Genomic DNA, 25,045 nt, shown 5'->3' on the forward strand with positions numbered 1-25,045 from the left:
TAACAAGTGTTCTTACAAGACAGGCATTTAAAGGAAAAAAAAAACACTTCTTTAAAAAGAAACATTATTCCATCTGAGACTTGAATATGCTAAAGCTGTAGAATAAGAACTTTTAACATAATTCTTTAGTTTTGACAAGTCATTTAAAGCTGCCAAAAAGCTGCGTATTAGAAATGCCAAGGTCTCATCCCCCACCCCCACAAACACATATGATCCTAATTACAGGACAGGAATACAGAGTAAGTATTTTATATAGGTAATATTTTGAAAAAGTATTAACTAATCAGTACATACTATAACAACAATAGCTGTTACTGATAATTGATAAAGGTCACTGTTTACTGAGTATCAGGCTCTATACTTAGTACTTTATAAATATTCTCTCTAATCCTCATAACAACTCTGCAAACTCAATGTTACTATTCCAATTTTACATGGAAAGAAGCTAAATCACCCTGTAAAATCAAGCTTTTCATTTCAACTTGTCTAAGGCAACACAGCTAGTACAGTAACACTGATAACTGAACCCAAGCAGACTAATTCCGAAGTCTGGTCTTTTCTGCTATGTGATAATCGCTTCCCCTAGATTATACTTATTATACTTATTTTACATATGTACTTACGTGATGCTATATTTAACTGCATTACTTTTTTTCTGATTCATTTACTGGGATTTCTGGTAGTGAATAACAGTAAGAGCCCCAAAAGTATGTCTTAAAGAAAATTCCAGAGTGCTTTCTCTAAGTCTGGCCTTAATCCAATCTTCCTTGTTCTAAATTTTGATCTATGAGAAGTTGCTTCTGGCTGAGAAAGATAAAATGAAATGGCAGTTCTGCACTTCCTGTGTCAAGTCAAGTGTTTCAGTATTCAGGAAAGTTTAATCTCCAACAGACTCCGGATTGAGCATTTCATGCTCTTTTCATTATAAACCAAAGCTTTTATGAAAGGTCACTAGAAAGCAATCAGAAGAAATAATAATGAAGTTCAAAAGAAACAAGAGGCACAGCAATCGTCCCAAAGTTGGGAGAGACTTCAGCAATCACTTAGTAGTCCAGTATGTGTTTGCAGATGGGAGAACTGAAAGCTTGAGAAATAAATGGCTGTCCAGGGTCCCATGTGATTAATCAAACTTTCCTGACACTCAGTCCAGTGCTGAGTTCATAACTGCAAGAATACCCTCTCTTTGCACTCACAGAGTTCTTCCTGATCCTCTATTCTTTTCTTAGGATCATTATTCTTTAGCTACTCCAGATACTTCAGAGAAATCTTGGACAAATGTTTATTTTATTATATTTATTGGAAAACAAATTTTACTGCTCACATGTGTACTTTCTTCTCCATTCTTACTACCATGCTGGATGGCAACCTCGAAAAGGAGAATGGTTTATTTATAATGAACATCAGCAATATGGTCTGTTATCAGTTGTTTAAAAAGACAAAAATGGAGACGATAGTGAAACACAGAAAATGGATGTCGTAGTTAAGAATCAAAATTAAAGACATATTATGATTATAATTATTTAAAATAGTTATGCATGTAGTCAAGACAGAAAATATGGACATTTGGAAACAATAATTATTTGGTGGTTTATAATGGTTTATTTTAAAAAGTTATCTTAAAAAGGAATAACCTTGGGGCACTTGAATGGCCCAGTCAGTTCAGTGTGCAACTTTGGCTCAGGTCATGATCTCACAGTTTGTGAGTTTGAGCCCCACACTGGGCTCACTGCTGTCGGCACAGAGTCCTCTTTGGATCCTCTGTCCCCTCCTCTCTCGGCCCCTCCCCTGCTTGTGTTATTTCAAAAATAAATAAATATTTTTAAAAATTAGTATTCATCTTAAGCTTTTTGAAGCTTGCAAACCTATAAAACAAGGGCCTGGAATTAACAACTAAAAAAAACTAAACTAACTAAACTAAACTAAAACTAAACTAAATTAACAACTAAAAAAAAACACAGAAAAACAAAAAAACCTCCTACATTGCACTAAATCACCAACGCTTTTAAAAACAGAAAGATTCTAAGAAATTTCCACATTGTAGTATACTCAAATGGTCATATTCAATTTCAAACAGGACTTATTTTTTTTAGCATTCTACACTTATAAAGTTAGATAGGTAAATACGTTGAACAAGGATCTGTTCAAAGAAGCAAGTTCTGTATGTTACAGTATCAGTATACATGGTCATATTTCTAACGCCTGCTGTCTACTGAAACGTTTGACCACTTATTAAATGATCCAAGGGCTCTCAAAATCCCTGAATTAGTTTTAAATTTTTTGTGTTGACTATTTTCTACTACATTCATTCATTCATTCAACAAATATTAATTGAGTGAATAACATGAGCCAGGCACTATACTTCTGTGTGCTGAGGACAGAGAAGTGAACAAAGTAAACACAGCCTTTGCCCTTTCATTTTAGAGAAATGCGGAAGAAAATAATAGAAAAAGTAAGTAAACTACGAGGATGGTAGATGGCAATAAGGCTTACAAGAAAAGAAACACAAAGGAGGAAGGAGAATTAGGGTGGAGTGGGGGAATTTTGCAATTTTAGATTGAGTGGCTAAGGAAAGCCTAAGGAAAATAAAAATCCCAAACTGATGAAGGAATGAGCCATGGAGAAGTGTTACGGGCAGAGAAAATAGCCAGTGCAAATCTTCCAAAGCAAGAACTTGCCTGACACATTCCAAGAACAGCAAAGAGGTAAATACGACTAGAGAAAAGTGAGTCGGACAGAAGAGCAAAGTGAGTAGGGGGAGAAAAATAGCTGGTATCTGGGAATAACAGGGGTCCAGAGGATAGAGCCATGGTAGACCATTTCTTGGACTCTGGCTTTTATTGACTGAAATGAGAAGTTGATGGAGGGTTTCCCTCAAGGAGTGACATAATAAGACCTATATTTTAATGTAATTATTCTACATGCTGTATTAAGAACTGATTGAAGTAAATCAAGGGCAAAGACAGGAAGACCAATCATAGGAGGCTTTTGTAAGAATATGGACAAGATGTAAAGATGACTTTGATCATAGATATAGCAGTGGAAATGGTGATCAGTACTGAATTCGGAGTATATATTAGGGGCACACACAAGAGAATATGATGACAGAGATGTGCGGATTTATCAGACATGGATGAAAGAAAGCTACAAATCAAGGATGACATCAAGGTTGATCAAAAGAACACAACTGCAATTTACTGAGATGGGGAAAACTTGGGAGGAAGTTTTGGTGGGGGCAGAGAAGATAAGAAATTCAGTTTACTACATTACATTTTGAGAACATTAAATAACCTCTGCTCATCAGCAAATGGATGGTCGTTTATAAAATTTCTTTTATGTTTATTTATTTTTGAGAGAGAGAGAGAGAGAGGGAGGGAGGGAATGAGCCTGGGAGAGCAGAGAGAGGGAAGACAGAATCAGAAGCAGGCTCCAGGCTCTGAGCTGTCAGCACAGAGCCCGATGCAGGGCTGGAACTCAGAGCACTACCAATTCTATCAATTTAGAGGTTGGAAAGTAGGGATCAGCAGAAGAGACTGAAAGTAGCAATCGGAGAAGTAGGAAGAAAAATTAGGAAAGTGGAAAAACCGAAAGCCAAATAAAGTGTTCAATGCTGCTGCCAGGTAGGTTGAGTAAGAGGAGGACAGAGAAGTGACCAGCACAGGGGTCAGTAACGGGCAATTTTGGTACAGTGGCAGGGGTTACAGAAAACGAACTCAGAGCACAGACAACTCTTTCAAAGAGATGAGCTGTACACAGTAACAGAGAGAGAAGTGGAAACAAGAACTTTTCTAAAAAATGGGAGAAAAAAATCCAGTATTATTTGTATATTGATGAAAAAGATCTAGTAGTGAAGGAAAAATTAATAATGCAGGAGAAAGAAATCAGAATTGCCCTATTGTTTTGAGACTCATTTAACTATGATATATAATAATTTTCCATTAATAATATTTCAATATTTATCTAAAAGAATCACAGTATCTCATACATTAGTAATAATATAATTAAAAAATCAAAAATATATTTAACAGTTCCAAAAATAAGTATAAATATTGAATAAACCAATGAATAATATATTTTTTAGCAACCTCCTTGCTCAACACTTTATCAGTTAAATGTGTATTTTCTTTTGCCTTTTTACAATATACTTGCTTTAGGTAAGTGGTATCTTCAAAAGTAAGGATTACATTTTTATGTTAAAGATCGTATTTTGATATCTATCAACTGATCTGTATAGTGGTTACTGCACTATTCATTCAAAGAACAAAATCTCCTTTTATATTCACACAGTCCTCTGAAATGGATTACTAAATCCACATTTTGTTCATATACTTTCACTGCAGAATTCAGGAAGCTGAACTATTAGCTGAATACCCTATATGAAAAATAAAATTATTTTACCTAATCAACTTTGCTTGAATTACACAAATATATGCCCAATTCCAAAAATATCCACATGTATTTGGAAGAGCTTAAAAACGGAACTACTTTTACACCAAGGGTTGGCAAGAAAACCAAAGGCCAAATAGTAAATACCTTAGGCTTTGAGGGCTACATACAGTCTCTGTTGAGTCGTCTTCTTCTTTGTCACAATCCTAATCCTTCACAATCCTTTTTGTTAATGATTTTAAAATGTAAGAAGAATTCTTAGCTTGCAGGCCATATAAAAACAGGCCAAGGACTAGACTTGGCCCATGGGTTATAATTCGTTGACTCCTGCTTTAAACTGCTGTATAAAAGATTAGATATGATCCAGGTGAGTCATATCTCAGGATTAAAGTTGGACATTTATTTAAAGTGCTTTATATTCTGTAGAAAGGAGATATATATTTTTTTCCAAAAATAAGAAAGTTTTTCTTGAAATAGCAGGCTTAGCAATATGCTTATATCTAAAAAAACTAGTTCTTTTACTGAAAACCATGAAATATGTAAAGTAGCCACCATCTCTATTATGTAATCAATCCAAGTGATACACTTTTTAATCCAATTCTGCAACTTAATCCAACTTTGCAATCCAATTGAAACTATTTATCTCTTAAATACTGTACCAGTAAACAGTGAAAGAAAAATATCCAATAACATTTAATGTTTTCATTTCCCTATTGTTATTTCTTATATTAAAAATATGTACATACAAAGCAGTTAGATTAAAAAGATTTTAAGTCAGGAGAGCAAATTCTTTTCTATTGTCAGACCCTTTCAGATTCTGATAAAGGTAATGGACCCTTCCTCCAGAAAAGGGATACATCCAAATTCTGTCTTAATTTTAGAAAGATCCAGACTCCCTGAAGCCAAGCCATAGATCCCAGATGAAGATTCTCTGAAGTTTTTTTTAACATTTATTCATTTTTGAAAGGCAGAGAGAGACAGAGCGTGAAAGGGGGAGGGGCATAGAGAAAGGGAGACACAGAAATAGAAGCGGGCTCTGGGCTCCGGGCTGTCAGCACAGCCCGATGTGGGGCTCGAACTCATGGACCACGAGCCACCCAGGTGCCCCAAGATTCTCTCAACTTTTTATTTATTTATTTATTTTTTTAAATGTTTTTTTTTTTTAATGTTTATTTATTTTTGAGACAGAGAGAGACAGAGCATGAATGGGGGAGGGGCAGAGAGAGAGGGAGACACAGAATCGGAAGCAGGCTCCAGGCTCTGAGCCATCAGCCCAGAGCCTGACGCGGGGCTCGAACTCACGAACCGTGAGATCGTGACCTGAGCTGAAGTCGGACGCTCAACCGACTGAGCCACCCAGGCGCCCCTCTCTCAACTTTTTAAAAGCACAATCACTTTGCTCCTGCAGGTAATCTCACATGAGGTTTCTAAAAAGATAAAAATCTAAGTAATTACCACATGATGACAAGTGAAAACTAAATAATTACCAAATAATGACAAATAAAAGTATACTTACATATAATCTAAAAATCAAGACAAGAATCCATGCTTGGTAAAGTTTCAATGAAACTTTTCTGTCCACACACCAGCTTGTGTTCTCTTCTCCTGCAGTCTGACCAGTTTCTCACTGGGCCCAATACATGTCATATCTGTTTCTGCACTTTTCTCATGATAGCACCCTTCCCTGCAGTGCTCTTTGCCATACCTGTTCAAACCCTACTTACCCATCAGGACCCAAATTAAATTCTACCACCTCTGTCATTTTTCCTAGTAGATCACAGCCTGTATCTTCTTTCCCCTGAATTCACTGCTTTTACAACACTATTCAGGTAATCTGATAATAATTTGTATGATCACAATGATTTGTATGTTCTGAGGCTCCCAACTACAGTGCCAATAAAAACAGGCACAAACACTTCTTTGCATCATTACCCTAGGCCACAAAACTATTACAAATATGGAATATACTTCATAAATGTATGCTGAATGAGTGAATTAAATTCAGTGGTTTCAGAAAGTACTGGTTTGGTTTCACTATGTAAATGTTCATTTGGCAAAAATTTGAAAACAAACAAACCAAACTCTCTCTCTCTCTCTCTCTCTCTCTCTCTCTCCCTCTCTCTCTCTCTCCCCCCCCCCCCTCTCCAGGAAATGAAATGGAGGAATTTAATTTTAAGAACTGTACTACCTGGTCAGTGACAGAACCTAAAGCTAGGTAAAACTCTGTAAACTGAAAATCATGACCATGACTACTTACTGGTTTTTTTCATGGACATGATAAAATGCCTTGATTTTAGTTCAAATTTTGTGGGCTAAATACAACACTAAATCATAAATGACTGGTGTAAACTGGGTAAACTACCAAGTCTATTAAGTATTCCACTAGTGCCAGCATTTGCTTAATTCAGTGTCATACCTATTATTCCTCTTCCCATAAAATTTCCCATGGGCGCAAACAGTCCCAGGCAGCACTGTTAAAGGAGGCAGAGTTCCTCATTCATAGTTCCTATCCGACCCCGTTGGGATTCCATCCCTTTAAGATCAGGGGCTTTTATCCTACTCCCTAACACCCAGGGTTCTCTCTATGGCTCCCTGTCTAGGCTCCAACTCAGGCTTCAGGTTCTACCTCATTCTTACGTTTCTTTCCTTTCCCCTACCAAAATTTAATGAACATTTATTTCAGTCACTTTAAGTCTTGCCAAGTAAGTAGGTGGATCATTTCATATAATTAAACTCACTTTACAGTGTGGCTATTGTGCACTAATCCAAGACTGTAAGGACTGAAACACATTTTTTAAAGTATGAAGGCATCACGATGTATATGGGAAGGTGCGATTCTGCATGCATATTAAGTCAGCAGTACTTTAGGGGAAATACACTATATAGGAAAATATATGAAAAGAATAACACTTGATGAAACCACTCCTACAAACATTAGGAAGAGCATCTGATGAGATTTATAGGTGAAGAAGAGATAGGTTTACAACCCTCCCCAGGTAGAACTCTGTTAGCACACTGTTATTAATGAATGTCAAGTCATGCATTCATTCAGTTAGTAAACAGTTCTTTAGTTGCACAAATTGTGCAATACTTCACAGGTACCTCAAACATACTGGATGCTAAATTCATTATCCCCCTCTATCACTAAAACTCATACAACAACCCATCCCTTTCAGTGTTTGGACTTAAAGGGCACCACCATCCACTTCTGATCAAGCCAGAAACCTATGGGTTATCCTTGGTGCCTTTGTATTCCTCATCCCCTCATCTAATTAATCACCATGCCCTATAAATTCTAACTCATAAATCTCTAATATGCCCACTTCTATTCATCCTCACTTGTCACCACACTAGCTCAAACCCCATTATCTCTCCCCCGGACTTAACTGTGAAACTTGCTGACTTCACATTTTTCTATCCTGCACTGGGCAGGTATAACAAATCTCATGGTACATTCATATGATACAACATACAGCCATGAGACTGATCAGCAACCATAATCAACAATATGGGTGACTCTCAAAATCAGCATGTTGGGTCTGCTTTCTTTCATTCATATGAAATGAGCATATACTCGAGTCCCCATTTACATAAAGTACAATATAAGCAATAGCATCTATGCAGTTAAAGAAGTCAGGTGAGAGGTGTCCTCAGTGGGTGGGGGGCAAGACTGACTGGAAGGAAAGATGAAAGGGAATTTCTGGGATACTGATGATGTTCTGTTTCTTCTTCTGGGTGATGGTCACATAGGTTACATACTTATGCTCATGAAAAGCTGTGTTATCAGGCTTTCATAATAAGTTTTAGAAAAAATAAAATATGATGTTCAATGTCTTCCTACTGCTCTTGCTAAAGCCCAAAGGCCAAGTATCTTTAAAGATACTTTTCTATACAGTCTCGTCTCTCCCTCTCTCTAGAAGTCTTTTGTCTTCAGTGTGTCTTGTTTATTTCTTCCTTCAGGGCTTTCACATATGCTTATTCTGCCTTCTCATTTTCTCTCACTAACTCCTACTAATGCCTCTGGTTCAGTTAAAATTTCATTTTGGCAAAGAAGTCTTCTCGGGAGCCGTGGATTAGGTTAGAATCCCCTCTATCCTCCCTCTATACCACTCCATCACACATCTTTAGTAAACTGTAGATACTATGAGCACAGAAAATGTTTTATTTACCATTCTATTCTCAAGTTCTCTATATATTTGATGACTGATTGAATCCATTTATTTCCTACATAAGAACATGGAGGGCAGTTGCCATTTATTTACCATTCTATTCTCAAGTTCTCTATATATTTGATGACTGATTGAATCCATTTATTTCCTACATAAGAACATGGAGGGCAGTTGCGGCAAAGTTTCAAAGTCTACATACTACAGTATAAAGAGTGAAATGGCTAAAAGAGTTTTTGATACATGAACTGAAAATAAAGAGTTAAATGCTAAATTGTTTATACTCAGAAAGATATAAGCATGCATGTAGGCACACAGAGAGAAGTCACTTTTAACAGTTCTGGTTTCTTTGAAACTACTATTATTTTATAAATAAATAAATAAATAAATAACCTATGTTAATAAAATTGATCATTAATAATTTCTACTGATCTATGTTCAGATGTTGATTCAATTTTTTTAATGTTTATTTTTGAGAGAGAGAGAGACAGAGTGTGAACAGGGGAAGGGCAGAGAAAGAGGGAGATACAAAATCTGAACCAGGCTCCAGGCTCTGAGTTGTCAGCACAGAGCCCGACACAGGGTTTGAACTCATGAACCATTGATATCATGACCTGAGCTGAAGTTGGACGCTTAACTGAGCCACCCAGGCACCCAGATGTTGGATTATTTTTAATATGCCGTGTAAACCAAAGCTCCACCACTGATGTAATGAATTGTGTGAATAGGTCAATTAATTGTTCCAATTTCTTTGAATGCAAAGGCAATATTTAAAATCAGTCTATCTCAAATAAAAAAAAAAAGAAACTATTTCTAAATGCTAAATATTTGTAAATGTTCCTAAGAAGAATTTAAGCTTTTCTATTTTAAACACAAAATATTTGATGAATGAAAAGTAAAAATATAAGTTTTGTTTGTTAGAATTACCCATAGAAAGCAACATAGGTGGCCTACTGGGTGGCATATATGAACTGTTTGTTCTTCCTGGATAAAATCTGGCTCACTTAAAAAGTTACCTTCCAGAAGAGCGTAAGTGATTATCACCTTGAGTGACAATGCTCAAAGGGGGGTGGGGGGAGATAAAATTGTAGTCTATTTCAGAGATTTGTGCCATTTTCTATTATGAGCTTTATATATTATGCATTTTAGAATCTTCAAGTATCATTAAATTTAAATTAAAAATGTAGGTAGTGACCTAAGTTGTCGTACTCTTTTTTGCCCCTTTTGAGAAACAACTGGTTTCCGTGTATCATCTCTCAAATAAATTCATTAAATCTTGAATGAGGCAGACTTTCCTGACCAGTATCAGGAAAAAAAAGAAAGGTAAAAAAATGGCATTTCCTTTATTTTGAGAAACAAGTAGTGGTTTCCTTCATTAATTTGGAACTTGCTTACTTACTACTTCTAAAGTACTAGTATATTAATAAAAACATCTTCTGATAAAAAAAGAATGAACTTAAAATACTCTATCACTGAAAACCCACTTGAAGTATATAGTCTATTGTAGAATCTATCTAGGCTTCAGGATCAGGAGTCCCAACAATGCTCAATGTGATGTTTATAAAAGCAATTAACTGCTTTAATACTCTCAAAAACACATTATTCACCTATTTTCTTGAGTTTCAGTTATCACTCTCTTTGAACAAAGAATTTGAAAAGAGAAAAAAACAGGATCTCAAATTACAATAGATAATTCACTTTTTCCTTCCCTGACTTTCAAGAATTTATCACATACTTTACTGAGGGGCCACTTTTATACAACTGGTAAAGATTCCAGTCAAAGGGTAGAATGGAAGAAACTAGTGGCAAATTACCTGCTCTCATTTAGGCTGGTATTCTCAAGTTTACTTAATTCAAGTTAAAGTTTTTTCCTTCTAAAAACAAATACAGTGTTTTCTAGAAACGAACTTTAGTTTTTTACAAGTATTAAATTTCAAATGAGAAGGCAAATAATTCACATCCTTTGAAATTCAGTTTATCAGTAAAGTGATGATGTTAGACTCGATCAGTGTTGCAAAGCCCTTCGAGATTATGATGAAAATTATGTACACTCTTCCCAGCAAAAAACACATACGTACAAAATTTTATTATAATTTCAGGGGATTCACAGACCCTCTTAAAGCTCATCCATCATGGGGTAAAAAAGGCGTTAGATTTTAAGGTATTTTGCAGCTTTAAATTTTGGTTTCAGAAATGAGGTTAAACCCTTTAAACAAAAGAAGTCAGTCTTGAGAATAAAAGTGAAAACCCAAACACAATTCATTAATTTACTCACTGCTGGTAAAGATATTCGCTCAGAAAGGCTGAACACCTGAGCTATATATAGATGTAGGTGTTAATTTGACAAAATAATTCATACCTTAGACACTAAAAGTTAGGCAAAATAAGATTCTTACATAAACCTAGGATATTTCTAGACATGGAATGTGTGATATTCACAGCTTTCAAATGACAATAAGTTGTCTCCTCCTACCTCCCCTCCTTTCCAGGTTCAATTCCTTCTTAGAGTGAGGAAGAAAACTGTTATATAATATAGGCTATGTTTGAGATTTTTTTTTGGTGACTGTTTTGAGGAAAGAGTAATACCTTCATATTCTTAAATTTCTTACATAAAAATAATTTTTGGATCACTGCAAAAAAAGAAACCAAAACCAAAAAAACACCAAGCCTTACCTGTAATTCTTGTTCTCTGAAGGAAATGCAGTAATTATAAACATATCCACACTCTTGGGTACATTCTCCTAAGCATGAATGGATTTGGAATGCGCCATAGCTTAAACTGAACTGCTAAACTGCCAAACCGCACTGGCAGTTGGATCTTACCTGCCTGGCTGGTAATGAAGCAGACCTGTCACCTAAAGTTATTCACCTCCTGAAGGCAAGTGTTCCCCCTGAGAGGGAGTGTGGAGCTGGTGTAATTACTGTCCTTAGAGAACACGAATTATAAATGGTCTCCTTTCTAGAGGTTAAGAGGGATAAGATCTACTTACTACTAAAGAAGTTGTTACTTGCTTCAAAACGGTACTGAATGTCAAAAAATAAGAATGGAAAGCTGTTCCTCTGTAAAAGACGTTAGTATGAATGAGAGATAATGGTTTAAGAACTGACTGGATGTTGACTGGGTCAGGGTCTAATGATCAACACCAAAGCACAGAATTACAAGTACTTAAATACTTGCAATGTAAAGTAAAACTTATCCTGGCACTTGGTGACCTACTATTTTGAGCCAGTGCTTGCCAACTTGAGACAATGTGACAGCTGCAGTGGTTACCAATAGTAGGGAAATAACTTGAAATAGCCAGGACCCTGAAAACTGCTGAGACAGTCACCAAGGGCGAACTGTTTTTCATAAGATGTGATACTAGTAATATGCTGTTAGATAGTTTCTATTTTGGAAGCTCAAGTAAGTAACTATAAACCTTAACACTTAATGTAATAATTTAGATTTAAAATATTTAAATACATGATGACTGAGCCTCTGTGATACAAGTCCATCTTCTGTCTTAAACATCTTAGAGAATGAGGAAGAATTGACTATATATAGTTTCTGGTTTGCATACTGATTTTTGGAGGGTTATCAAAATTCTCCACAGAGGAAGAGATTCTCTATCCTCTAGTCCAACAAGTATCTAGGAAGCCTGATGACGTCTTCCATTCAGTTAAACCAGGGTAAGATTGCCAGATAAAATATGGGACACTCAGTTAAACCTGTGTTTCAAACAAACAATTTTTTTCTAAGCATGTCCCGAATATAGCATGGGTCACAATGACACTAAACAATTATTTGTTATTTACCTGAAATTTAAATTAAACTAGGCAGCTTGTTTTGTTTTTGATTTTTTTTTTTTTTTTTGGTCTTCTGTTAAATCCGGAAACTCTAAACCAGGGGAGCTTACGGAGTTACCCAATGGAATTCATCGTGGATGATGCTAAAATGGAAGATCCATTCTTGGTGTAGATCCGCACTGCCTCATACAGTAGCTACTAGCTACATGTGGCTATTGAGCACTTGAAATGTGCCTAGTTCAACACAAAATTTTCTGTAAGTGTAAAATACATATCAGATTTTGAATACTTAATTGAATAAAAGTAAAACACCTCAAATTTTTATACTGATGACATGTTGAAGGAATATTTTAGATATATTAGGTTAAATTAAATGTGATTAAAATTAATTTTGCCTGTTTCTTTTTACTTTTTTAATGCGACTACAAAAAACCCTTAGAATTATACATGTAGTTTGTATTTGTGGCTTATATTTTTATTGAACAGTGCTGGTCTAGAAAATCAATATTGGTAAGGAGGGCTCTCTCACCTCCCTTTAGCTGTTAGGACAGGGAGCATGATCATACCAAAGAAACCAAATTTCTAGTAGGGACTACTCTTTAATTAAAAACAAACAAAAACATGGCATCAAAATACTAGTGAAAGACAAATCAGAAATCTTATCTTTGACAAATCATTCTTACAGAATTCAAAAGGAGAAATAAACACTAGTGTGTATGTATGTGTAAGAGTAAGTATATGTATGTACACATACAAATAAAATCTCCCAAATTCTAGTTCCAATTCCAGTAGAAGAATTCCTTAGTGTCAATAATGTTGGGTTGGGTTTTCACTCCTATGTATCATCAAAATCAAAGAACAACAGTTTATTTTGTTGCCTAATATGAATTGAGGTGATATTAATAAGAGTTGTTAGGAAAAGATCCTATTTTTCATACTTTAGATACAGAAGACAAGTTCCTCATTGGTCCCAATTTTATATATTCCTGCTACATAACTGATTTGAAATTTGAATACCAATTCTAACATGTTGAAATAAATTTTTCTTTTTACAAATATATTGCCAATACTATTGTTTAAGACAAAGCTCACTTTTAAAAAGAAGGGGGTGCTTTTTAGATTAAAAATTTTTAGTTCTAATAAAGTTTTATTTTAGGTAACAAATAGTAACCTGTTTGTTTATTCTTGTATCCTACCTTATATTTTCAGTTTGTTTGACTTTTAATTCAAATTTTTTTCTCAACTGTCTCAGACTTAATGCATTTGTCTATTCTGTTCCGTGCTATTATAAAGATTAAAAATATTTAACATGCTCTCACAAATAAAAATTCAAAAAAATTATATAGAGAGATTATCTCCAAATACTCAGTAATATATATTTCTTCACTATAAAACCCATATCTACTTTGAAGATTTAAATCTTTTAAAGTTGCCTGTAGTTACAATAAGCAAGACTAATTTTAATTCCTCAACTATTTTCATATAAAACAGTAAACTGGATCTCAAGTCTTTTTCAAAAAAGGTCTCAGTTGCATTTTTTTCCCCATTCTAACAGCAAAAACAAAGGTTGTTTCCCTCCTTAATATCTTTTATTATTCATATATAGGAAGAACAAGTATTTTGAAAAGGCGATAAAATTTATCATAAACCAAAGAGAAGGCTGCCAGACAAAAATCAGCAGATTTTTCCCAAACTTAAGTGCTTCATGAATAGTACATATCTTTCAGAACTAAGGCTTCCAAGATCACTTTAAAAGCTTTAAGGAAAAAAATAATGAATAAAACTAGATATGGACCAATTAATGTCTTCACCAGCACTTTAAATCCTCACTGTCGATACCATAGTATCCAGTGACTGTAATCTGAAATGTTTTGCTAGACGTTTAGTCTCTTGGTGACAGCCAAAATTATTATTTAATATTAACCTACTTTTAATCTTGACATTTTCAAGATCGACATTCTCTGGTTCTCCTTCATAGTCAATGCATGGTATTCAAATGACAATTTTATTTAGGACTGGTCTGAGAGGCATCAATACATTGTACAATAGACCAATAAAGTTTTCTGATATTAGAGTTTAGAAGTAAGGGTGAGACATTAATTTATTTATCCTTTGTGAGGTTTCCCTCATGGAATCAATGTATATGCCTTCATTTCCTAAAGACAGGAAAAAGGTGCAAGCTAGGAAGAAAGCTGCTGATTTTAAAAGCAATTTTTTTTTCAATTAGGATCAGCAATTTTATGTTCATATGCTTATTAAAGATTAAGAAGATCTTTGCTTCCATATTTTCTGAAGCTTAATACAGATTTAAAAATGGCTTAAAGGACCTTCTCTGAAGTAAAGGTTAAGAGATCGTTTCAAAAAGATCATGAAAAAAAGCAACTCTTCAGAGCAGGTTTTATCAATTTAATCTATTAAGTCACCAGAATGCTTAAAGGCTGTCATCACTTCAAAATTCTTAAACGTAAATCTCAAGATAACCAAGAAGAGTTCTTGATGAGGGATCAACCACAGCAGTTATTAAACTGATTTAAATGCAGGCTGAACTGGACACAAATTTTACTGTAATTGGGATTTTTTTAAAAAAATAAAGAAAAAATACACCCATACATCTCTAGGACATGCTTTACTTCTAACCAAGGAAAACCATCTCTTGATGGATGTGTGTGACGTCTTGCCCACAAGTGGCTGCCTAGGCCATCCTTCTATGAGGCAGTCTGATGGCCTCAAACCCTCAATGGAGCATTCCAAAACCAGACCTGCATTAGGAGCGTGGGCCCATGAGTGTGCACTCACTACACAGTGCTTACCTTTAGAGAACAAGGTGGTTGCACAAACTGATCAAGTTCTCACACCCCACACCTCCAAGAACACTGAAAAAGATCTGCAGATCTTTCTTGGTGCAGGAGGGACCTCTTTTTAATCTTCTTGTGGTGGAAGTTAAAGATTTTCCTGAAGGAGGAGAGAAGAGTAAAATATTATACTGAGATCATACCATTTGGTTCAAGTTTATCTACCTATGCTACAAAATTTAGGTTCTGAAAAAAATAAACGAGATAAAATCATGAGTATTCCAAAACCACATTCCCTTCTTTCAAAAAAAAGGAGTATCTTCCCTAAAGAATATTTCATGTTTCAAACATCACTCCATAAACCCAAAACCTTAAGTGGGTACTTTAATTTCTACCCCAGTACTGAACTACCAGTTGGGAAGTTGAGAAAAATACAGAAAAATTCTGGGCTGCCAAATGATCATAGTTATATAAGTTCCATTAAAATAAGTAAAACTAAATTCACTGAAGAACAATGAATCAGACTCATTGAACTAGAAGGAATTTTACCCTTCTTCTATACCTCCATATTACCTAATAATGACATAATGCATTTCCTGACAACAGAAAACTAGCCCTTGGTGTTAAATGCCACAGAATCATAAATTAAGCAATCTACGAGAATGTAAGCTCCCAGAGGAAAAGGGTTTTGGCTTTTTTTTTGAAACACTGATTATTTGAAGAACCTTATTAAATAGTTCCTAAAACATAATCAGCGCTAAAATTTTGAATAGAAAGAATATTAACCAATTAGTCAACATTCTCAAGGTTGAAAGTTGCATAAAACAATTAGAAGCCTACAACTATTCTGAAGAATCAGAAATGTGTTATATAAAAATAATATTAGCAACATAAACCCCTAATTACATATCAAATAACTTAAGAACATAATGTTTTTAAAATGCTGCACCTTAATACATTGAGGAGAAAATGATGTAAATTGATTACTATAACCCAAACTCCTGAAAAGAAATGGAATATTTTGTTCAGATCAGGAAATCGCACACTGTACCTTAAAAATATATTGCCAAATATCAAACGGAATAATAATATTAATATAGATATATTATTAATATATTTCTTAATGTATTTATTTAATCTTTTGAAGATAACCCAAGTGATAATATGGTTATCTATATCTATAATTGTGCCTAAGTAAAGCAAATCATTATCATAATATTAAAATGAAATCAGAAGATGCCACTCTTTCAGTATGATAGTCATATATATTTTAAGTAAATATGTCTCAGAAAACTCAAAATTTAAACAAGAAATGCTGAACACTTTCTTTTTCTGTAACTCATAGACTATTATTAAAAACAGAGATTGATTTCCTCCAAGTGTTTTCTAACTCTTTCCAAACTGATAAATTAGGAAGAAAAGGAAGAAATGCTAAAATCAGTAACAGATTAATCAATCGTATCGATGAAGGACTGAGTACGCATATGTGTTTTATTCCAAAATGCAAGGTCACTAGGAATCAGGCGAACAACTATCACAGAGTACTTGATTCCATTTGACCCCAAATTCTACAAATGTGGAATTGGTCCTCAAAACAAGCTGGACAGCCCATATGGGGCACTTCATTTCAGGGAATAGGCAGCCATTTAGTGTACAACCAAAACCACAATAAGAAACAGGTAGTAAATCCAGGATTATGCTTACCCTGTATCATTAAAACAATGCTTTAGCTGACAGATTATGCCTTAATTATAGTAATAAAAAGCTTTCCACATTTCACAAATAATTCAGTTTAATATCTTATATCAGGGAATCAATCAAGCTTAAGTGTGAAAAAAGGAAATTTTAAAACAAAACTTTAGAAGTTCACTTAGTTTAAAACAATTTTCTCGTTTTGGACATTTTGTAAGCCTTTGAAACTAACTTTGTGGGAAAGAGATGAAAAAAGTTACAAAGAACTAAGCATAACAATATGCCAAAAGGAGTTTAGAAGGGGTAAAGGAAAATACGAAGTTGGAAATTTTGCCAAAAGGCAAAGATTGTGCTAGCTGGTTGAATCCCCACCACCCACCCCCAGGAGGAAAACAGGAAACAAGTTCCCCAAATAGAGGCACTGACTAGGAGGAACTCCTTTAAAATCCTTATTTACACTGTTGAAGAATGAATCACTTGCCTTATTTCTACTAGCACGAAGGATGAAGTCTAAGCTTATCACAATCAGAGATGTAGTGTTCAATTTTTAATCTCACTTGCAAGTGTATATTAAACTATACTAACAACCAATTTAAGCTCTTTACAAAACTCCCCTGAGCAACCCACCTTCTCTGCTTCATCTTTACCAATGTTTCTCAGACTGCCTATAGTAAAGAACTGTTTTAATTCTCATTGTGGGTGGACCCATGCCCATAGATTACTGCTCACAACTAATACTCAGATCTTACTACACAGAACTCTACAGGCAGCTTCACTGATAACCAGATCAATCTAACGTTCAATGAGAACTATCACATTATTGCTATAAAAGTTTCTAAACAAGTACACAATTGAGAGTAAGCATTTAATCATGGACTGGTATAATCAGGACTGGTTTTCAGTCCATACTTTACTGAATGCTGATCAAAGTTATGGGTGTATGGTCTTCATTCGTATGTGGGATTTAAGAAACAAAACAGATGAACAAATGGGAAGGGGAAAAAAAGAGAGAGGGAAGCAAACCATACAAACTAGTAAAATTAGAGAACAAACTGAGGGCTGAAGGAGGCAGGTGTGGGGGAATGGGCTAAATGGGTGATGGGCATTAAGGAGGGCACTTATGATGATGAGCACTGGGTGCTATTAAGTGGTAAATCACTAAATTCTACTCCTGGAACCAATATTAGACTATATATTTACTATATTTAAATAAAATTTTGAAAAGAAAAAAAAGTGATACCAGCTTTAATTCATCTATGCCCACAGAAATTACTAATAAATAATCAATGACTTGTTCCAGTACATTCCTTTTATCAGTTCTGTGGAACGATAGGACAGAATTTTCTGCAATGCTAGAAATGTTCTGTATCTCCTCTAAGTGGTAAACATTAGCCATGTGTGCTATCAAACACTTGAAATGTGGCTAGTGTGACTGAAGAACTGGCTTCTTAATTTTACTTAATTTAAATGAAAATTGCCACATCAGGCTAGTGGCTGCCATATTGAGTAGCACAGTGCTGGAATGCTTTATTATTTTCACCTGATCTTTTAATCAGCGTTTAAAAAAATCACCCATTTCCTTCAATCCTAACATAAATATTTTAATTGTAAATATCACTTTCTTTATGTACATACAGGTATTTACCTATTTGTAATTACATCACATAAACTTACTATTTTCACCTAACATTTTTCCATATTTCTAAAGCTTCACTGTCCAATACCATGGCCACTAAACCTATGTGAGTATTTAAGCATAATTAATGTTAAATAAAATTTAAATTTCAGTTCCTCAGTTGCCCTAGTCACATTTCAAGTGCTCAGTGGCTACCTGTGGCTAATGGATACCGTATTGGACAGTGCAAATTATACAACTTCTCATCAGCACAGAAAGTTCTACTGGACAGTTGTTCTAGAGTCTTCAAAAATAATTACTTAAAGGTAACATGATACTTTACATTGATCTATAATTAGTCCCTAAAAGCATTTTTCTCTATATCTATGATTTATAATTAGCACAATACTTATTTCCTAAATTCCTACTGAGTGAAATAATCTGAACATTGCTGTGATTCTCAGCATATACTCCTGGCATTATTTTCTAAAAGAGTCTGGTATCACTGTTTATGTTGCCAATATTAGATTTCTTTTTAAAAATTTTAGCTCCTTTAATACAAAGTAAAAACTGTGCAAAGTCATTTTAACTTGCGACTTAGTGATAAGCATATGGGTATTTTTCCTTGCATTTATTATTCATATTTATTCTCATATTCTTAACTTGGCATATTTTTTCTCATTTACATATTAGGAACTTGATGTCTAAATTAGCACATTCTGCAATAATATAAAATTGCTAAAACTATTGTCAATTTCCTTATAACTTTTGATGTAGAGATTTCCTACAATTTTTTTTAGATATTCCAGTATATCTTTGCACCTTGGTGAGTTCCACTAATGCATCAAATAAGAAATGTAAAGGTATTTTCTATGCTTTTTAATTCCAATGGCTGTATAAAGTATGTATGAAAACATTTTTTTTTTTTTGGTCTAATCAGTTTTGCAGCTATACCACTGGAGACTACTATCTAATACCATTGAGTGAATATCCTTTAAGTGGCTTCTCCAATAGGAAAGAATATTTTATCATATATTCAGTTGTTATATGTAGATGGAACTGATTGTGGATTCCTAATAATGCTCCAGTGATGCATGTTTTACAAAATGAAAGAAAGGCTTAATCTTCAGAATTCCTGCTAAGAAAGCAACTGAATTAATTTAGGAAAGTGTCTAAGTTAGGAGGGCATGGTTATGGACAGTAATGTTTTGCTCAAAGACTAAGAAAAACAATCTGTTGGTTCTGTCACCTACTCAAGAGTTTCTAAACTCACAAGCTGCTAGATGTTTGAAACCAGTTAAAGGGGTTGATTTCACAACTGTATTGATGTTGGCAGAAACCAGGGTGGCATACCAAGCAGAAGCAAGAGACATGAGGTGCATTGATCAGGCCCAGAAATTTGAGTCACGGATGAAGGGCATTTCTCTTAACTCTCACTGACCAGGAAGCCAGGGTCAAGGAAAGTTTATATTTAAATCTCTAGGGGGCAGAGAGGTCTCTTGTAATACCTGAGTTACCTATCATCCCTGCATCACTCCACTGTTTTAGACTGTTGCTTTAAAAGATTTCTGATACATAGTAGGAGTGTAGGGGTGAGACTTCCCCTCACTGTAGAATCACTATAAAATAAATCACTAGGAATCTTGAAAGTCAGAAGCAAGCCCAGAAGCCTACAAATTATAGCCAATTTGCCAATATTCTCATGATTCAGAAAGTTTCTCTCCATTTATTTCATCTTAAATGTTTTTAATATGTTAATGATTTCTTTCTAAAGGTCTAACATCTTTCTCAAATTTATTGCTAAGTATTATATTTTGTTTGTTTCAATTCTGAGTTGGGTCTTTTCCCATTATTTTCATTATTACTGATGTAAAGATACAGTGTATTCTATACTTTATTAAATTTTTATCACTCATAAATGGTTTTAAAGCTGACGGCCATAGATTTTCCTAATCAATCATGTCATCTAAAAATGAAGTATTTTGGTTTTATTTCTTCTTCTTCAGGTTCTGTCCATGGACAGTGTTAAGTACAAATGAAGTTAATGGTGATTGCTGAATAAACTAATAATAAAAATGATGACTGTTTCACTCTTGAATTTATGACTGTAGAAATATAAAATCATCCCCACCTATGCTGCTATTCTGCTAGGTGATACTGTTTAGTTTGCTGACTTAATAAAGCTTCCTTTTCCTTGAAGTTCAACTAATGATCCATGACTTAACACAAAGCAGTGTATCTGACCAGACAGGACCAGCAAAAGGTCCCCAATTCCAATCTGGCCAACACTGAACATGTTGATTATACAGTGCTATCCTAATAATGACAATGTTCATGAAAATCACATTAAGAAATACTTTTGCTCTATAAAAATCCCACAATTACATGGGCACTTAAGTGCTATGTGCTCCTTGTACCCAAAGTTACTCTTTGGTATTAAACTAGGCATTTAAGACCCAGGTTTCTTTCTGGGATGAACTATATCAGGAAATACAAAAGTCACAGTTTACGAGAGAAATTTCTTCTTTATAGAAGTTCCACTAATAAATGTGAAAGGGGTAGCAGATTAAAAATTCATTATCTTGCAAACCCTAATGATAGAATTGATTCACAGAACAATCAGCAAGAGATGAAATGATGAGAGGAGAGGTTGATGGAAACCTCTCATTGGAGAGAATGGGCTGTTACCACTGACCAATTTCAGCATCACTAAGAGCATGACAGACGGACACTACGTGCTCCCTGATGTGATGCAGTGTGAAGAAAAAGTCCCATGTTTGAAGTATTCCTGCCCACCTTCCATCCAGCATCAAAATAAAACCTGAGCCTGAATCTAATGAAGTATTTTGAGCTAACTGCTAATTTGCAGGCAATTTAGAGGTTAGAGAAATAAGTTAACTGGGGAAGCTGACAGAAAAATCAAGAATGGGGATATTATATGGGAAAGCTTACAAAGTTTCTTTAATAAGTCATGGACAGGAAAGGAAGGGGAAGAGAAGGAGAGAAGGAAATGGGTGAGGGAGGTTAAAGGGGAAAGGGAGGCAAACAGGTAGTGGGGAAGAAAAGGCATTTTAATTACAGAGCAGTCCTACCAACCAAATGCTATCTGGATCTTGTTTGCATTGGGCACCCCAAATGTAATACGGCATTTTGAATCACAAGTGGAGGAAACTGAATAGGGAGATAATATCAGGTGATAAATAATTATTGTTAATTTTGTTTGATGTCAGAAACGTATTCTGGTTATGTAAGAAAAATGTCTTTAAAGAAGCGCATACTGGAAAATGTAGAAGTAAAAAGAGTTAAGACACAGGATCTATCTTAAAACAGTTAAGGAAAAAAGAGGAAGTAGATGAAGCAAATGTGGCAAAATTTGGTTAATTGTTAAAGTTGGGCCACAGATGGGGGCATTTATTACACTAGTCTCTCTTCTTTTGTGTATGCTTGAAAATTTTTACAGTAAGTTCTTAAAATCCAGCCCCCCAGAAACATCACCTAGTAAGCTAAATATTTTCTAGTGCAAGTAAGAATAGAACTATTATTTACTACCTTTCCACATACCAAACATTCATGACCTATACAAAGCAAGGAGGCAAAAGATAGGACAGCCTGTCCTGCAACAGATGTGCCCACATTTTAAAAGATTCATTTTAAAATTAATTTTTCCCATTTGCCCGTCTGCAAACTCCCCAGCTGTGTCTTCCAAACCTTCCACCTTTCCTTTGCATCCCAAATTACCTACTTGAGCCCTCTACTTCCTCTCTCAGCCACAATTCTCCAAAATGTTGCCCATACCTGTTTTAATCATTTTCTAGGTCCTCACCCACCATTAAACCAATGTAGTCAGCCTTTTACTCCCACTTCTACACTGAAACATCAAATGGTCTTCTAACTATAAAATGCAACGAATGCTTTCTATACTTTGCCTTACTTGGCCTACAAACCACTTTAAACACTAGCTGTGCAACCTTGGGAAAGTCACTCAGCCTCTCTGAACCTCAGTTTCCTCATCAGTAAGAGAGACAGAATAGCATATTTCTGATAGAACTTTTGGTATATATTCAATAAAATAACATATAATGAAAACAAAATCCACCATTAAACACAATAGGCGCTCAGCCAAGATAAGTTCTGACTCACTGAATTTGTTTTCCTGAGTACCTGACAACCAGGAAGGGTTTGCCTTAGCTAATATGAGCACTCTGGTCTCCAAAAAGGGTCATTTCCCAGGCAATTGAGTCACTAAATTTTTTTTTCTTAAAAAAATATATATAGTAGATGGTATTGTAATGGTGTTGCATGGTGACAGAGGGTAGCTACACTTGAGGTGAGCACAGCATAGTATATAAACTTGTTGAATCAGGATGTTGTACACTTGAAACTAATGTAACATTGCATGTCAATTATACTCAAAAGAAACAATTAAAATTAATCTGACTTGTTCATATTGTTACAGATATATAAGTATCTGTACAGAAAAACATGTTTAATTCTAGCCCAACAATACTTTCGGAAACAAAATTCCAGAAAAGTAGAATAACTTGTGCCCCCCAAACAAACAAAAGATTTACATTTTGGAGGAGACACTGACTGAATGCAAGGTAAATTATTTTATTTTGGTATCTTCTTACCTCTTTTGTATCTCAAAAAACTCAAGCTGCTGCCTTCTTATTTTAATAGTACATATTAGTTGGGTCTGTTTTTCAAAACTGTTCCATTATTCGAATGACCCCTTCTTTAACCAATTGGTATTTCCTTCTCTGAATGAGACTGACTAGTCTCAGCTAAGTAACAGGATGTAGTGTGTTACAGCCTCACTGTGCTAACTGTGAAAGCACAGTATTTTAATATTTAGAAATAGGTACTCAGGTATTAAAGTAAGTGACAGATGAAAGTTTAATATCCCCAGGGATATTTGGATTTATATGCTTCTCTTAAAACTTTAGATGAATTTCTACTGGGTAAAATGTGGGAAAAACACATTTCAGCTTGTAAGACTTCCGTACAGCCCTTATGCATGCCACGTTGAACACTTCCATCAGGGAACAGCAGTCATCACTTAATCTCCCTTTACAGAAAGAATTCTACAGCTTAAGATGTGACTGTGACTTGTGGCCTTATTTTCACAGCAATTAGGTTATTAAATTGGCTGGCTCTTGACTTCATTTTTAACAATTGCTTAATGATATATAAGACATTTTTCCACATGACACCACAGTTAAGCAAATTCTCCAAAAAAGTTTTTTCTGTTAATTTTATTTTTTAATAAATTTTAGTCTGCTTTCATATGATTGCTTTAATATTTTCTCCAAATAACTTTTTTATTTTTTTTTATTTTATATTTATTTATTTTTGAGAGAGAGAAACAGAGACAGAGACAGAGCACAACGGGGGTGGGCACAGAGAGAGGGAGACACAGAATCTGAAGCAGGCTCCAGGCTCTGAGCTGTCAGCACAGAGCCTGACGTGGGGCTCCAACTCACGAACAGTGAGATCATGACCTGAACTGAAGTTGGACACTTAACCGACTAAGCCACCCAGAGACCCCTCGTCCAAATAACTTTTAAATTTAAATGTTATTCTTGTCCAAAAAATGTTTCCATTCAATGTTATCCTTGTAACATTTTAACATTTAAAATGAAGTAGCTCACAATATAGGTGTTAAGTCTTCTATTAAGTTTAAAATGGCATCAATTTTAATTCTTTGATTTTTTATATGAAAAATTATTCTAATTATGACCACAGTAGCACCTAGTAGTTCAATAAATATACCAAACAACTTCTTATGGTTAGCGTGTGTGTGCATGTGTGTATATATACATATGACATTTTTTAACCAACATTCACCTGACTCAATACCAGTCAGGACACAGACCTATACAACACTAACGCAGAGCTAAATAATATCATGGTGCTCCAATTAGCCACTCCCAACCAGTCCTCTCCTCTTTAGCAGGAGGGAATGATGTTTAAGTGAGTCTGTGAGATCATTTAGTAAAGCAAACAAGTTTGTATGTGTACACATAAATTATACTTTATTACTTTTCCCTTAAAATGCTTTAGTATACTTTTTAATGAATTAGTAAAATTAACCTGAGAACTCATAATGCTATAGAACTAGACATGCCTTAATAATGTTGCAAATGTCAGAGCTGCGAATGACCGCTACAGCTATTTAAAACTGTTTTTTTTTTTTTGTAAAAACGAGTCAAAGGTATAAAAACATAATTTGGCATCCATTAAAAATTTTTATTAGAAAAAATTAATCACTTACAAGGAAACCAGTTTGAAATTAAGCAGACTAAAGAAATTTTACATTCCCCTTGTGAAGTTCTGGAACAGTATGTAATTTATGTGAGAATATTTGAGAAATCCTAAAAAGTATACATAAAAATCAATACTGTATTTTCATTTGAAGGACTCATGTAAGATATTATGCAGAACAGAATTTTTTACTCTGTTATATTGGGACATTAAGAAACTTATTGAATTCTTAGCTCTTCATTTCAATTTGGTGCAAAAATTTGGGATGGATATATACAGATGTGTACATACATATATAGGCATACGCACCCACATATATATACATGACACATATTTAGCAAAGAGAC

The 25,045-nt window shown here is 34.7% G+C and overlaps 1 protein-coding gene and 1 long non-coding RNA gene across 9 annotated transcripts in view; both read right to left on the reverse strand.

The window, feature by feature from the left end:
- ZEB1 (zinc finger E-box binding homeobox 1) overlaps nt 1-25,045 on the reverse strand; it is a 198,927-nt gene that overhangs the window by 123,900 nt on the left and 49,982 nt on the right. The window lies entirely within an intron of this gene.
- LOC131483430 (uncharacterized) overlaps nt 1-25,045 on the reverse strand; it is a 50,410-nt gene that overhangs the window by 1,899 nt on the left and 23,466 nt on the right. Inside the window, exons 3-4 of one of the 3 annotated variants that reach the window (XR_009247670.1) lie at nt 15,146-15,287; nt 4,706-4,723 (exon numbers count right to left, since the gene is read on the reverse strand). This is a non-coding gene — a long non-coding RNA (uncharacterized LOC131483430). Of the gene's footprint in view, nt 1-4,705; nt 4,724-12,370; nt 13,171-15,145; nt 15,288-25,045 lie in introns of those variants that run through there. The other 2 variants (XR_009247669.1, XR_009247668.1) reach the window with 2 other exon arrangements.

Source organism: Neofelis nebulosa, chromosome 8, assembly GCF_028018385.1.
Source record: "Neofelis nebulosa isolate mNeoNeb1 chromosome 8, mNeoNeb1.pri, whole genome shotgun sequence".
Lineage (NCBI taxonomy): Eukaryota > Metazoa > Chordata > Mammalia > Carnivora > Felidae > Neofelis > Neofelis nebulosa.